Consider the following 12,842-nt stretch of genomic DNA (forward strand, 5'->3'; position numbering starts at 1 on the left):
ACAATGATAATAAAATAACAAGAAGCATGGTAACGTGTAACACCCTAAAAATGTTAAAGTGAAAAAGAGGGTTATGAAAAACTCACATGATAAAATTAAGCGAGCAAAGACGAACTAAGTAAATAAGCGAGCTGAACCAGACGAGTTCGGTTCAAGGCGGGATCCTAGAAAATAATTTTAAGATCAAAATAATATTCAAGGAAAATAAGAAGAAAGAGTAAAAGACATGGATTTGGTTCGAATTTTGGAATGCTTGAAAGAAAAACTATATATTTCACTACTAGTAGATGTGCTCACGCGTTGCAGTGGAGACATAACACGGATCGGTCGGCATGAGCTGGTTGGGAGTGGAGATGCTACAGAAATTTGATGACACGGTACGGTTCGTAACTGTATCGTAGTTCGTTGTAGGTCAATGCAATAAGAAGAGGGGTTGTTAAGTTCGTATGGCATTTCGTATAGCAAAATTTATATTAATTTGCAATAATACTTGTTTTTTGGATTATATTTAACAGCCCAAGTGTTGTTAGAGCTCACATAGCATTTTAAAGTAAACAATAGATCCAAAAATGTTTTATAACTTCAAGATTGGCATGAGCATTATCGTTAGATGACATCATTGAAATTATACATTTAAAAAAGAATAAAAAAAAGGTACATGGATACATGCGGATAGTATGTACACAGTCCCAACCTATTTAGTGCATTTCTATAACAAACAGGATACGTAATGACAGTATTTACACTTCTCTAAAGTATTAAGTGCATTTCAATACCAAACTGAAACCAAACTTTAACCTATTTGGGCCCAATGTTAGAAGGAACCGGACATTCACTAATGAGCTGATGGCGCCGAAGCGAACTCAGTTTTGAGCGTTCATTATAAAGTCTTTCATATTCATCAACCTGCTCAGGTGTGTATAAAAGTTTCAACTTTCCATCTGCTTAGGATGGCTTTAGGTAACAAGGAATTGTGAACGAATACCTTAAACCCTAACTGAAGCAAAACTAAAAGACAGAAACCGAAACTAAAAATTTGATAACAGAGAACTTAAACGAAAATTTCAAATCCAGAAACCAAAACAACTGAAACAAAACTAAAAGACGAAAACCAAAACTAAAAACCTGATAAAATGAGACCGAAAAAACTAAAACAGAACTGTACTGAAACGAACTGAAAAACTAAAGGCGAACTGAACTGATAAAATCAGACCGAACTGAAACGAATCCAAAAACCGAAAAAACGGAAACAGAACTGAAACGAATCCAACAACCAAAAAACTAAAACAAAACCAACTAAAAATATCGTACCGAAACCTAAAAAAACATAAATCAGAACCTGGAAAACCTTTAACCTAAGCGAAACAAAAAATTTAAAAATCGAAATTGAGTCGAAACTAAAACTGAACCGAATCCAAACTTACAATCCAAAGCCCGACGAAACATTTTTCCTATTTTTCATGTGCTTTTGTATCTGCAAAAAAATTAAATTAAATTAAAAAAAGGAATTTAAAGCATATTGTTTAAGGCGGGATAGTGAAGGCCGAAAACTATACCCGAACACTGTGTAGTCTTCCTTTCTTTATGTGATCAATAAAATGCGTCTTCAAACTCTCGTCTGTAGTTTTAAAGTTCAGATTCTTGACAAAAAGTGACCGGCTCTGATAAGATCATGAAGAACAAAAAAGAATATTAAGAGTTATTTATAAATATCAAATAGAAAATCTATATAAACAATCAGTGTCATAAATGATATAAAAAGCTATATGATCCCAATGATAGAAAATCTGTTTTAAATAAAATGAATCACCATTTTAAAAACAGGACCACTTTCGATATGCTATTTCCATTTTTATTCCGCCCGAGCCCAAATTGACAAATTTATAAGTAAACTGTAAATGGGCCAAAAATCCCACCTCAACTTGTTCTGTATCAACATCAGCATTCTCCGTTCCTTCCAGTAGTTGCTCTAATAATGCTCGTTTGGTCTAGTGTTCTGCCACAATAGGTGTTTTTTCATCAGTTGAATACGTTGGATCTTCACTCAGAATATCAACAGTTGCCCACTCCAAAAACAAAGGAGCATCTCTAAATCACGTTAACACCAGCATTTGCAAGAGCCCTTTTTGTCTTTGCAATCACTTGTGTTTCTGCTAACGCAATACGTACAGCTACATCAGAGGCTTCTCGGTCTAGTAATTCACTTTTACTTGTACCAAATTCCCTAGCAATGTTCTCAACAATTTATTACAAAATAAAAATCTAAAGTGTTGTCACATTTTCCAAAATTAAGTAACTAATAATAAGATAGAACTCTAGAAGTAAGAATCATACTGTATTTTGTCTCATTAATAAACTGTTCCAGGCTCTTGTATCTCCAGAAATTTCATATTTCTTCCTCTTTTCTTCGCTTTGTTGCTTAAACGTCTTCAAATGTTGGTCAATGTGAATTGATAACTTCAGAAGATGAGTTTATGGAAAAAAAATCTTACTCTTTTTTCACAATTTTCGGCTTCGCTGGCATAATGTGCAGAAGTCTGCCTTGAAAAATAGATTGGTAAAGATCTTCTAGTGCCCTGTAAATATCAGAATATTAATTACAAAAACAATATCTTGAAATTTATAACAAGAAATGCACATTTGAAAAATATGCAAACCTGGCTGCACATTCTAGGAGCGTATAGAGAATATAAGCAAGTCCCTTTGATCGCTTCGTATCTTTATCAACCACCAGACGAACCTGAGACACATTGCCAAACTTGCTGAAATGCTCCCTCAAATCATCTTCCTTGTTTTTTATTAACAAAATAATATCGTTATAAATCATAAAATGCCAGAACTTGAAGGAAGATTAAGAAACATACGTGGCAGTATATGGCAGGTTTCTAACAAAAAGACGACCGGTTTGTAAAGCATCATCTTCATCTTCTAAACTTGATGACGGTTCATCGACATCATCTATTGCATTAGGTTTGTCAGATTCTGTTTTCAATTTCTTTTTGTCTTCCCTTACTTCTTCTACTTTTTTAGTACCATCATTTCCTTGGTTGGCTTCTAGAAGATCATTGACCATAACTTTGACTTTTTACGCAGTTGCATGACCTGAAGAAACTAAAAAAGTAACACCAGAAGTGAAGGATAATACTGAGGATGGTGACCTGAAGAAACTCCTGGAACAGAAGGTCACCATCCTCAGTATTATCCTTCACCTCTGGCGTTACTTTTTTACTTGCATTAACAGATTCCTTTTTCTCCTTAGTTGACTCTTGTTTCTTAAGAGTATGTCGGTTCCATGGACGTGGCGTTTCTGGATCACCCTCTTTGCGCGCAATCTGCATATAAAACACACTCATTTTTATAAAAATCTGTTAAAAAGTCGACCGTTGTTTCAGAACAATAAGCACACATTTCTATTATTTGGTTTGATTCAAAGGAGTCAAAGGACATTGTAATGTGTTATTTTACTAAGTTTATTTATCACAAAGAAAAAATAGCATGTGGTTTTGTAAGTATCAGAAATACATAGCTTGAAATCAGAACATACCTAAACAACAACAATCAGACGATCTGGGTTGCAGCAATCTATAATAAATAGAACACTCTGAATCGTCTAAAACTGAATGCTCCAGCGAGATGAACCCCTAATTGAAACACAAGCATCTTATGGACAGTAATTTATAACCGGATAAGAAGAATACGTACCTACCTGGTTCAATTGCGAGTTTGCTTCAATTGATAAAGCACTCATCAGATGGTAACATACAAGAATGTTCATCATTAAATTCATTTGGTATTATGATTGCACAAAAACCATTCAATTCAATTGATTGCATATTGATGCTTGGAATGCTTAAAAGTTGCTGGTAACTGACGTTGTTAATGCTCTCCGGAGATAGGAGACTCAGTCGGATAGTTGCCGGAGACTTAATGACGGAATTTAATTTAACGGGTCGTGAAGGGTTGCCTGTATGTTTAATAATGTAATATAGATATGGATAATTAGTGTAGTTGTTTAAAAGAATAGCTTTTAGATATGTTACCTTAATGTATTTTAGAAAAGTTTGTGAACGAAAAATATTTTAATTATGTTAAAGAGGGTGGACGTTTCAAGAAAAATCCGAAACAGGCCCAAATGTAGATAATCAAGTTTTTAGCGAGTGGTTCAGTTTTGGTCGAACGCAAATTTGACAAAATATCAAATTTGGTTCCAACATGCTAGTTTTATGGTTTTAGAGTTATAAAGATGAAATAAATATGTTATGCATGTTAATATATTAAAAAGTTCCAAACTTGACCGAAAGTATCGCATAAGCGAGTCGGGTTCATTTTTGACGAACTAACACTATTGTCAAATTATGGCGTCATATTCTAACGATCGCATCACACATAAACTAATTTGAGCATACCCGAGGAAAGGCCTAGAAAATAATAAGGAAAAGACTTGAACTTTGACAATTGAATTTTGAAAGTCAAACTAGTAAGAAGATCCCATTAGAGAGAATAGTTCTTGTGAATTGTGTTGGGGCAAAGATGAATGTAAGGAATGACTCACTATTTGTAAGAGAATTTTTTTCAAGATGTTTCAATTGGATTGATTGGGTCTAATGTGATTAAGAGGTTTGAGTAGCTTTGAAATTAGTTAATGATTCACAATAGGTTAAGTGTAACATTGAAATCATAGTCATGGATGATTAATATCATCATAAAATATCCAAATGAAACATTAGTCGATTAAAATGGCCTTGAATTTGACTAATTTCACGATTTGAATAAATAAGCGAAAAACACGATTAAAGTTTGTAACATGAAAAGGAGCTTACGATCGATTAAGAGAAATAAAAGTATAGAATTGCATAAGAGAAACAAATGTATAAAAATGCATAAAATGGAATTTACGATCAAGTTTGTCACAATGCAAACATTTATGTAAAAAAAATATAAATAACATGAATAAACAACTTTTATCAATGAACGAAGGTTCGAATTATATATAAAAAAATTAAAAGAGTCGGGTTTGAAAAATGACGAATGTCACGATTCACAACTTTTGAAAACTTCGTCCCTAAATTAATAAAAAAAATTAAGGAAAAGAAAGAAACTACGACATGGGGTCATTTCTTTTATTAAAACAATACACAAAATATAAAATAACACGAATCTTTGAATTACCCGAAAAACGCTACAATCAAGAAATATAACAAGGGCGCTTATGTATAGGATGTACCAGCGGCGCATTCACTATGTCCTTATTACATTGCAGTTTGTATCGTTTTCCAAAAATCATCCTAAGTTCTACGTTATTTACACACAAACGTACGTGCTATCATTTCCATGCGATGGCTTTGATAATTACGTGTGCACCCGTAATTATTTAGATCATCGCATGGTTCACACGGTTCATCCTATAGTGTGGGTTTTAAGACATAAACAATAAATAAAATAAATTCTTGTATATCAAGATAAATATATAAAAACTTTGAAAACAAAAATAATAAACTTTCAAGAGTCAAAACTAACAAAATAAATAAACAAAACTCTTAAGGTCAAGTACAACGCGAGAACGTTGTGGTTAAAATAAATAAACGAAACTATTAAAGTTAAAACCAACTAAGTGAAACTTTTGGGTAACATGACAAATAAATTATAACAAAATAACAATAATGAAAACACAGAGGCCACGAACGTCACCATAAATAAACAAAGCATTGCAGTCTAGAATAGAAAGGTAAATAAATGAAACATTGAGATCAAGAATAGTAAGGTAAAACATTGGACTCAAAACAGATAAATCAAACGTTAAAATCAAGTATAACAAGATAAATCAAATAATATTGAGCAGAAAAACCAAATAATTCAAGTAAAGAAAATATGAACACTACATGTACATGTGGCTTCTATTAGATAGCTATAACCATAACCCCGGTTATAAGTAGATGAATCCATTCATAGATAGTCAATGTAGGAATACAGTTTCTATTAGCTAACTATGTACACAACCATGCTTATAGCCCCAATTTCAACTAAATGATTAAGTTTACGGGAAATTGGTCATAGATCGTGAGATTGAGATAACAAAAGTGAATCGGTTCAATAATGCAACTATGTACTATAAATGATGCATGTATTTGTGTGTTTCGTGTTTGAGAGCAAATACCAACTAAAATAGCTCAACAATCAATAAATAGCCAAATTCAAATATAAATTTCATAAACAACCTTCGAAAGAATTAGATGCATAGAATTATTTTGATTATATCCGAACAGAATTATATATATATATATATATACATATATATATATATGGGGGATGGTTCAAGAGAGAAATCATCTTAGTGCGAGAAATAAATCTAGGTCATTGATTATATTAATCAACGGTACATATTGATCATGGCAAACTGGTAATTATTATAATCTCATATACATATTGTTTAAAATATGAAAAGGATATATTTGTACTTTATATGTAGGCATGCAGTCAATCAAACGTAAATTGTAACATTCATTACTTTTCAAACCCGAAAACCCGACCCATTTTGAATTTTCAGTTTTCTTTATAAGTAAGTAAGTAAGTATTATATTCTCAAGTTTCGTTTCATCTATTTTATTTGTTATTTGTCAATGTTTATTTGTAGTCGTTAAACCGACCAGTTTTGTCGTTTTAATGTGATAATCATTAATATAATATTTTGGATGATTACGTTTATCATTCGTTCCTTTTCTATTCTTTTTGATTAATTAACGAAACTTCGGGATTTAAAGTGTTAATAAAGTTAAACAATTCGTAAACTTTGCAGGTATAATATGTTAAATATCCAAGTTTATAACTCCTGTTTGCATTTGTAACTTTTATTTTAATGTAAATACATTTCATAATTCAAGGTCTAAAAGGTAAATAACATTTGTTTTTAATTTTAAAATCCTTGAAAGTGTCTTTGATATCTCGGAGCATTTGATCTTCATCTAGGCTTTTCATGACCAAATCATCCATATACACTTCTAAGTTGTTCCCAATCTGTTCCCCAAACTGTTGGTCCATTAATCGTTGGTATGTGGCTCTGGTGTTTTTCAATATGAAAGGCATCATTTTGTAACAAATGTGCCTTTGTCGGTGCGGAATGCCGTCTTTTCTTGGTCTTTTTCTTCCATGTGAATCTGGTGGTACCCTTTGTATGCTTCTAAAAAATATTTGAAATGATAGGGCGCCAAGGCGTCCACTTTTAGATCGATCTCTGGCGGTGGGTAGCAGTCTTTGGGGCAGACCCTATTCAAATCTTTATAGTCTATACACATCCGCCATGCTCCCTTGCTCTTAGGTATCATCACCGGATTCGCTAGCCATGTTTGGTATCGAATCTCGCGGATGATCTCGACTTTTAATAGCTACTGCACCTGATCGTTTATTGTGTTTGTCTGTTCAGGACACATCTTTCGTCTTTTTTGTACGATCGGAGTGACTGCTGGGTTAAATTTTAGCTTGTGTTCGGCTATGCGTCACGGGACTCCAACCATGTCCGCCGATTTCCATGCGAATACATCAGTGTACTTCAGCAGCAGCTGCTTTAAATGTGATTTAACTCTGCCGGATAGGGTATGCCCAATGGTCACTGTTTGATCTAGGAATTTGGCATTCAATATCCATTTTTCTGGTTCTTCTTTTGAGACTTTTGGCGTTTTTGGGGGCTTCAACCCTTCCGCCACTAAGCAATCCTTATTCGGCTTTATCAATGCGACACATGTTGGGGTGGGGACGCCCATCATGCTGTGTGCGGTAAAAGGGTTGGCGCTAAAGTCTCCAATCGCTTCTCCTCCCAAAATTATGTCATGTTTTAATTTTACTCGTAACACTAAAATCTCCACCTCTTCGGTTCTTGAATGTCTCCCATCGCTCAATTTTACCAGGAATTTTAGTTGTCCCAGCGGGTGGGTGACCTCGTTTAAAAACCCTGATACTGGAGCGTTAGCTAGTTCCAACCTTGCCTTATCCTCTGCATCTAATTAGTCGAAGCACTATTGGTATATTATGTCAAACGTGCTTCCTTAATCGATAAAGATGTATGTTCTTCGGTAATGGGCAATCAGTGCGGTAATTATCAATGGCTGCTTTAGGCACGGTCCTTCTCTAATTCACGGGAAAACGACAGGTTCTTCTTTCCAGGCTTCACTGCTTGGTGTCTGCCTTTTTGCCCCCTTGTGTTTTCCGCCTTGTATCATATAGGAGTTAAGGTTTTTGATCTGGTTTTTCGAAGGACCTTCCTCTCTACCATTTCCTTGGTTTCGTGCATGCTTCCTGGCCTCGATTACCAAGTGTTCCTCTATTTTGTTGTTTAAATTGGTGCGGTCGTCCGTGTTGTGTCCGATATCTTCATGAAATTTATAGTATTTCGACCAGTCTAAATTTCTTCTTTTGAAGATTGGCTTTGGCGTGCGGAAATCCACATTCTCTGCAGTTAATATTTGCGACGGGGTTTTTGACAACGGGGTCCATTCCTTGTTTTTATACCCGCAACTTTTATCACTTTGCTTTTCTCCTACCAGCGGTCTACCCGTGGTGGGTACCGACGTTTTCGCGGGTGGTTGGATTTTAGACCATATTGACCCCCTTTCTTTTTTGCTCCCTTTGTAGCCTTTGGGCTTATTTTTTTTACTTTAGGTCTGGAATATTCCCGCCTGCTCAAGGGTTTTTGGGTTGCCGCGTATACCTAGCTGCACTCATGATGGCATCCCATGACTGGGGCATGCCATCGCGTCCAGACAGGCACTGAATAATGCCATCACTACATACCCCTTGTCGGAACCCTACTCTTATCATATCTTCGCCGACGCCTCCTATCAGTAGGCCTTCTTTGTTGTAACGTGTAATGAAATCTTCTATTAACTCATTATCTCTCCGGAACACCGTCAGTATGTCAGCAGGATCACGCTTGTGTCTCCGCTACTGACTAAAGTGTTGGGAGAATTTTGCGATTAAATACTCGAATCCGGTGATTCGCCCTTCTGGGAGTCTTTCGAACCATTCCCTTGCAGCCCCATGAAGGGTTAGAGCGAACATGTGACACCACACGGGTAGGGCCCATCCTATGACTCCTCCTGCAGCTATGAAACTTTGCAAGTGATCGCTAGGATCTGTCATCCCATCATACTTTCCTACCGCTGATGATAATTTGGAGTTAGACGGTAGTGGTGACTCTTTGATTCGTTGTATAAACTTTGATTTTTCTGCGAAGACTTTCGGGAGATATGGTTTTGAAAAATCCACGTCCGCGTCGGGGTAGTAACTTAATTGTTTATTTCCCCACGCCTGACTTCTCAGGCTGAGACCTTCATTCTCACTTTCACTTTTGTCTTCTTCGTTGCTTCCTTGGGGTTTCTGGTTTTTCATCCCCATTCTTCTTGAGCGAGCTACTCGACTTTGTCTCGAGGACTGTTCTCAAGTTTTGCTTGTTCCTCTTGAATGGTCTCTGTGATTCTCGAGTTTGTCACTCCCCGCGTCTCTGCAGGTGACGGTCTTCATCGGACGAGTCGTCTTGAGTGTTCTGCGAGTAAAGAAATGTTCACGGAGTCACTTTGCCAGCATGTGTTCTCATATACTCTTCTAACCTCTTTTCATACTATGCGCTGACCCTTTCTTGTTCTCTTTTTAACCACATCACCGGGTCTTCTTCTTTGTCTTCCACTATCGTGGGACGTTTTTGCCTGGTAGTCTTTGCTTCGGTGACACGAAACGATAAGTCTTGTTGTGGTCATTCTATTTCGATGTAATCCTCACTTTGTCGACCATTTCCTTCCGGGGACCCATTCTGGTTGCGTCCTGCGCGGTTTGAAGACTGCGGCGTTGACGGAGGTGGGCGTCCGGAACTCATGACGGTCAGAATAGTTTTTCAAGTCTGTTCTAGCCGGTATGGAAGAAGCGGCTAACCCTTGGTAGGCTTAGCTTAATGTCTCACCCAAGTAAGGATTAACACCTAATAACCCAGGGTAGGCTTAGATAGGTATTTTCGGGTGAAGATAACAATAACTATTCCAATCGTCGACGACTGTCAACCTGCACCACAAAACACCGTGAGCTCGTTACAAAAAGGGGAATAGGGGGTCTTCTCGTAACCACCCTTTGGCGTGGGAATCAGTATGGTAAGTAGTGGATATGCTTAATGAGAATACGAGGGATCAGATCCTTTTACTGTTATTTCATACTGAGTATTTATAGCCGAGAGGGGAGAAGGGTGATTGGGCCAGCTATCCCACCCAATGGAACCTTGCATTCTCATGGCTATGCATGATAATGTCTTATGATTGGTTGTCTGGCTGGCCTACGGATATCCTCGTCAGGGGCAGGTACCGCGCTGGCATTGGTCCATCGTATGCTAGTGCATAATACGGGGCTCGGCCTGTGATTGGCTCCTGCTTCCCTATCACGTGCTGGCCTGCGCTTAGCTATAACGAGTCCTCCGTGTTTCTTCTTTCTTTGTAAGTTCTTAAGTGTTCCTCCTGCGGGGGATTTATGTATCTTCCGGCGGATGGTCTGAATGCTCTCCGCGGAGGATAGCATTTCTCGCGGGCAAACTGCATGTTCTCCTCGGAGATTGCTCCTCCCCGCGGACGATCGGCCTGTTCCTCGTCGATCGTTTATGTAACGCTTTGCCAATTTAGTACCCTACTTTCACAAAGAGAAATGAGAAAAATAAACGAGGGCTCAATGAATTTTGACAAATGATGTTCTCATGTTAATTATATTTATTATTTATAATATGTAACGCTTATGCAACATTTATATTCATGATTTTTAATTTGTTTTGTATATGTTTGACATTATTTCATATAAATAATGAAAGGTGTTTTATGATATATGTCTCGTTTTGATATGGTGTTTATGAAAAGCGAGAAACGATATGGTTTTTAATGGTAACTAGTGATTTATCCGCGCGTTGCGCGGTAAAATCGGTTGGTAAAACCCGGGTGTTGCGGTAGCGAATCAACGCGAATTCAGTCAATACTAGCTACGTTCGTTACGCTATTGGAACTAAAACAAAATGGAAACAAAAAAATAAAATAAAAATTGAGGTAGGCCAATGGGGTGACGTCGGTTGGTCTTGGACGACAACAGCGAGTCAACGCGAATTTAGTCAGTATTAGCTACGTTTGTTATGGTACATGTACTAAAACAAAATGAAAACAAAAAATAAAAACTAAGGTGAGCCAATGGGGTGACGTCGGTCAGTCCGAGGCGCTAAGGCAGTGACACTACGACACTCGATAACATATTATAAATTTTTTTTGTTAACATATTTAAAACAATGTTTATTCGGTCGGTAAACTCAGACGTTGGTAAAATCCAATAGTTGCAACGGCGAGTCGACTTGTATTATGGCGTTGTGGTGGTGAGTCAGTAAAACCAAGGCGCCGGTAAAAATCCGAGCTTTCCGGCGTGGGTCAACGTGATTTTGTCGATTTCATTTACATTTGTTACGGTACAAGAACTAAAATAAAGTTCGGTAAAACCCGAGCGTTGTCAATACCGACGTCGCTGGGTGAGTCGGTAAAACCCGAGCATTGTAAGTCTCGGGCGTTGTGGCGGTGAGTCTACACGAATTCGGTAAACAAAAAACAAAACGTTCGTTACAAATCTAAAAAAAGAAAACAAAAAGAAAAAACATTTAACCAATAAAACAAATACATATATAAAAAAAAAATGGACCATTGAGGTGGTGCCACTTGGCTCAATGGCACCAACCATCAACTTTACTTATATATAGATAATATGGTCTCGGTGGTGAATGGTGGGAGACAATAAAGCTCTTAGCTATCTTTGGGTTAAGAAAAGATTTTGTGACATGTCAATATCATAAGAAGATTGGTGTGGTTTTAAGGTGTAAGCGGGTTGGGGATGCTTCATTTTGTTTGGAATATTGGTCTGTAAACTAGTCTCTTGCTTGTGTATATGCTTTATGTAATGTTGTTGTGGTTATAAAATCCTTTTCGTTGATTGTTCAAAAAAAATACAAATAACGAGAGGGGCTCATGTATAATATTGAGAGAGGTTCACGCTCAATAGGTAGTAAGGCTGTCATTTTTACCCGAAACCCAACCCGAGAAAATTCGTACCCGAACCCGAACTACCTGAGAAACCCAAACCCAAGAAAAGGCTAACCCAAACCCGAACCGAAGTAATTTGGGTTGGTTCTTGGGTTTGAATTCTAGGTTTCGGGTCAACCCGAAAACCCCGAATAAACGTTTAGTTTTAAAATCACATATATTTTTTAGGTATTATTGGCTAAGCCTTAGCCGCTGACGCTATCAGAAGTTAGTCCAATCGACTGTTCTCATTCCAACTATTATGAATCAATTGTTTATTCTTTATTGATTATTCAATTTATAACTGAACAACTATAATCCAACACCCTAATCACGGCATACTGAAGACGATTATGTCGGTCTTGTTTATTTTATAACTAATAAAAATATTTAGACCAAAATTTTCCACCCATCAAAAAAAAGTGGAACATTAAATTATAACGACGAATGTTCTTCTAGAACTATGTTTTTTTGAGCTACACCATGAAAAAGATTTTGATAAGTTTCAGAGAGCTTCTAGACTTTGTCATAATGACAACATAAAAAATAACATGCTAACCCATTCAATTTTGTGAATATTTTGTTTCATTTGAGCATAGTTTTGCATAACATGCTTCCCATGCAACGTTTTGATCACCATTGAAGAAAAAGTTAATGTTGACATAAGTATTTCAAATTTGATAAAAGTTAAAAGTATTGATAGGCAATCTTTTATTAAATTTTAATAGTTGAAGGAAAAATAGTCAATTTGTCAAATCCTGAACCTTTTGATTA

The 12,842-nt window shown here is 36.6% G+C and overlaps 1 pseudogene; it reads right to left on the bottom strand.

Annotated features, from left to right (window-relative positions):
• Window positions 1–1,420: 1,420 nt before the first annotated feature.
• LOC143603263 (uncharacterized) lies at window positions 1,421–7,754 on the bottom strand (annotated as a pseudogene).
• Window positions 7,755–12,842: the final 5,088 nt, after the last annotated feature.

The sequence above is a fragment of the Bidens hawaiensis genome, unplaced genomic scaffold (genome assembly GCF_021521415.1).
Source record: "Bidens hawaiensis isolate Kalapana, Puna unplaced genomic scaffold, B.hawaiensis_p1.1 tig00061095_1, whole genome shotgun sequence".
In the NCBI taxonomy this organism is placed as follows: domain Eukaryota; kingdom Viridiplantae; phylum Streptophyta; class Magnoliopsida; order Asterales; family Asteraceae; genus Bidens; species Bidens hawaiensis.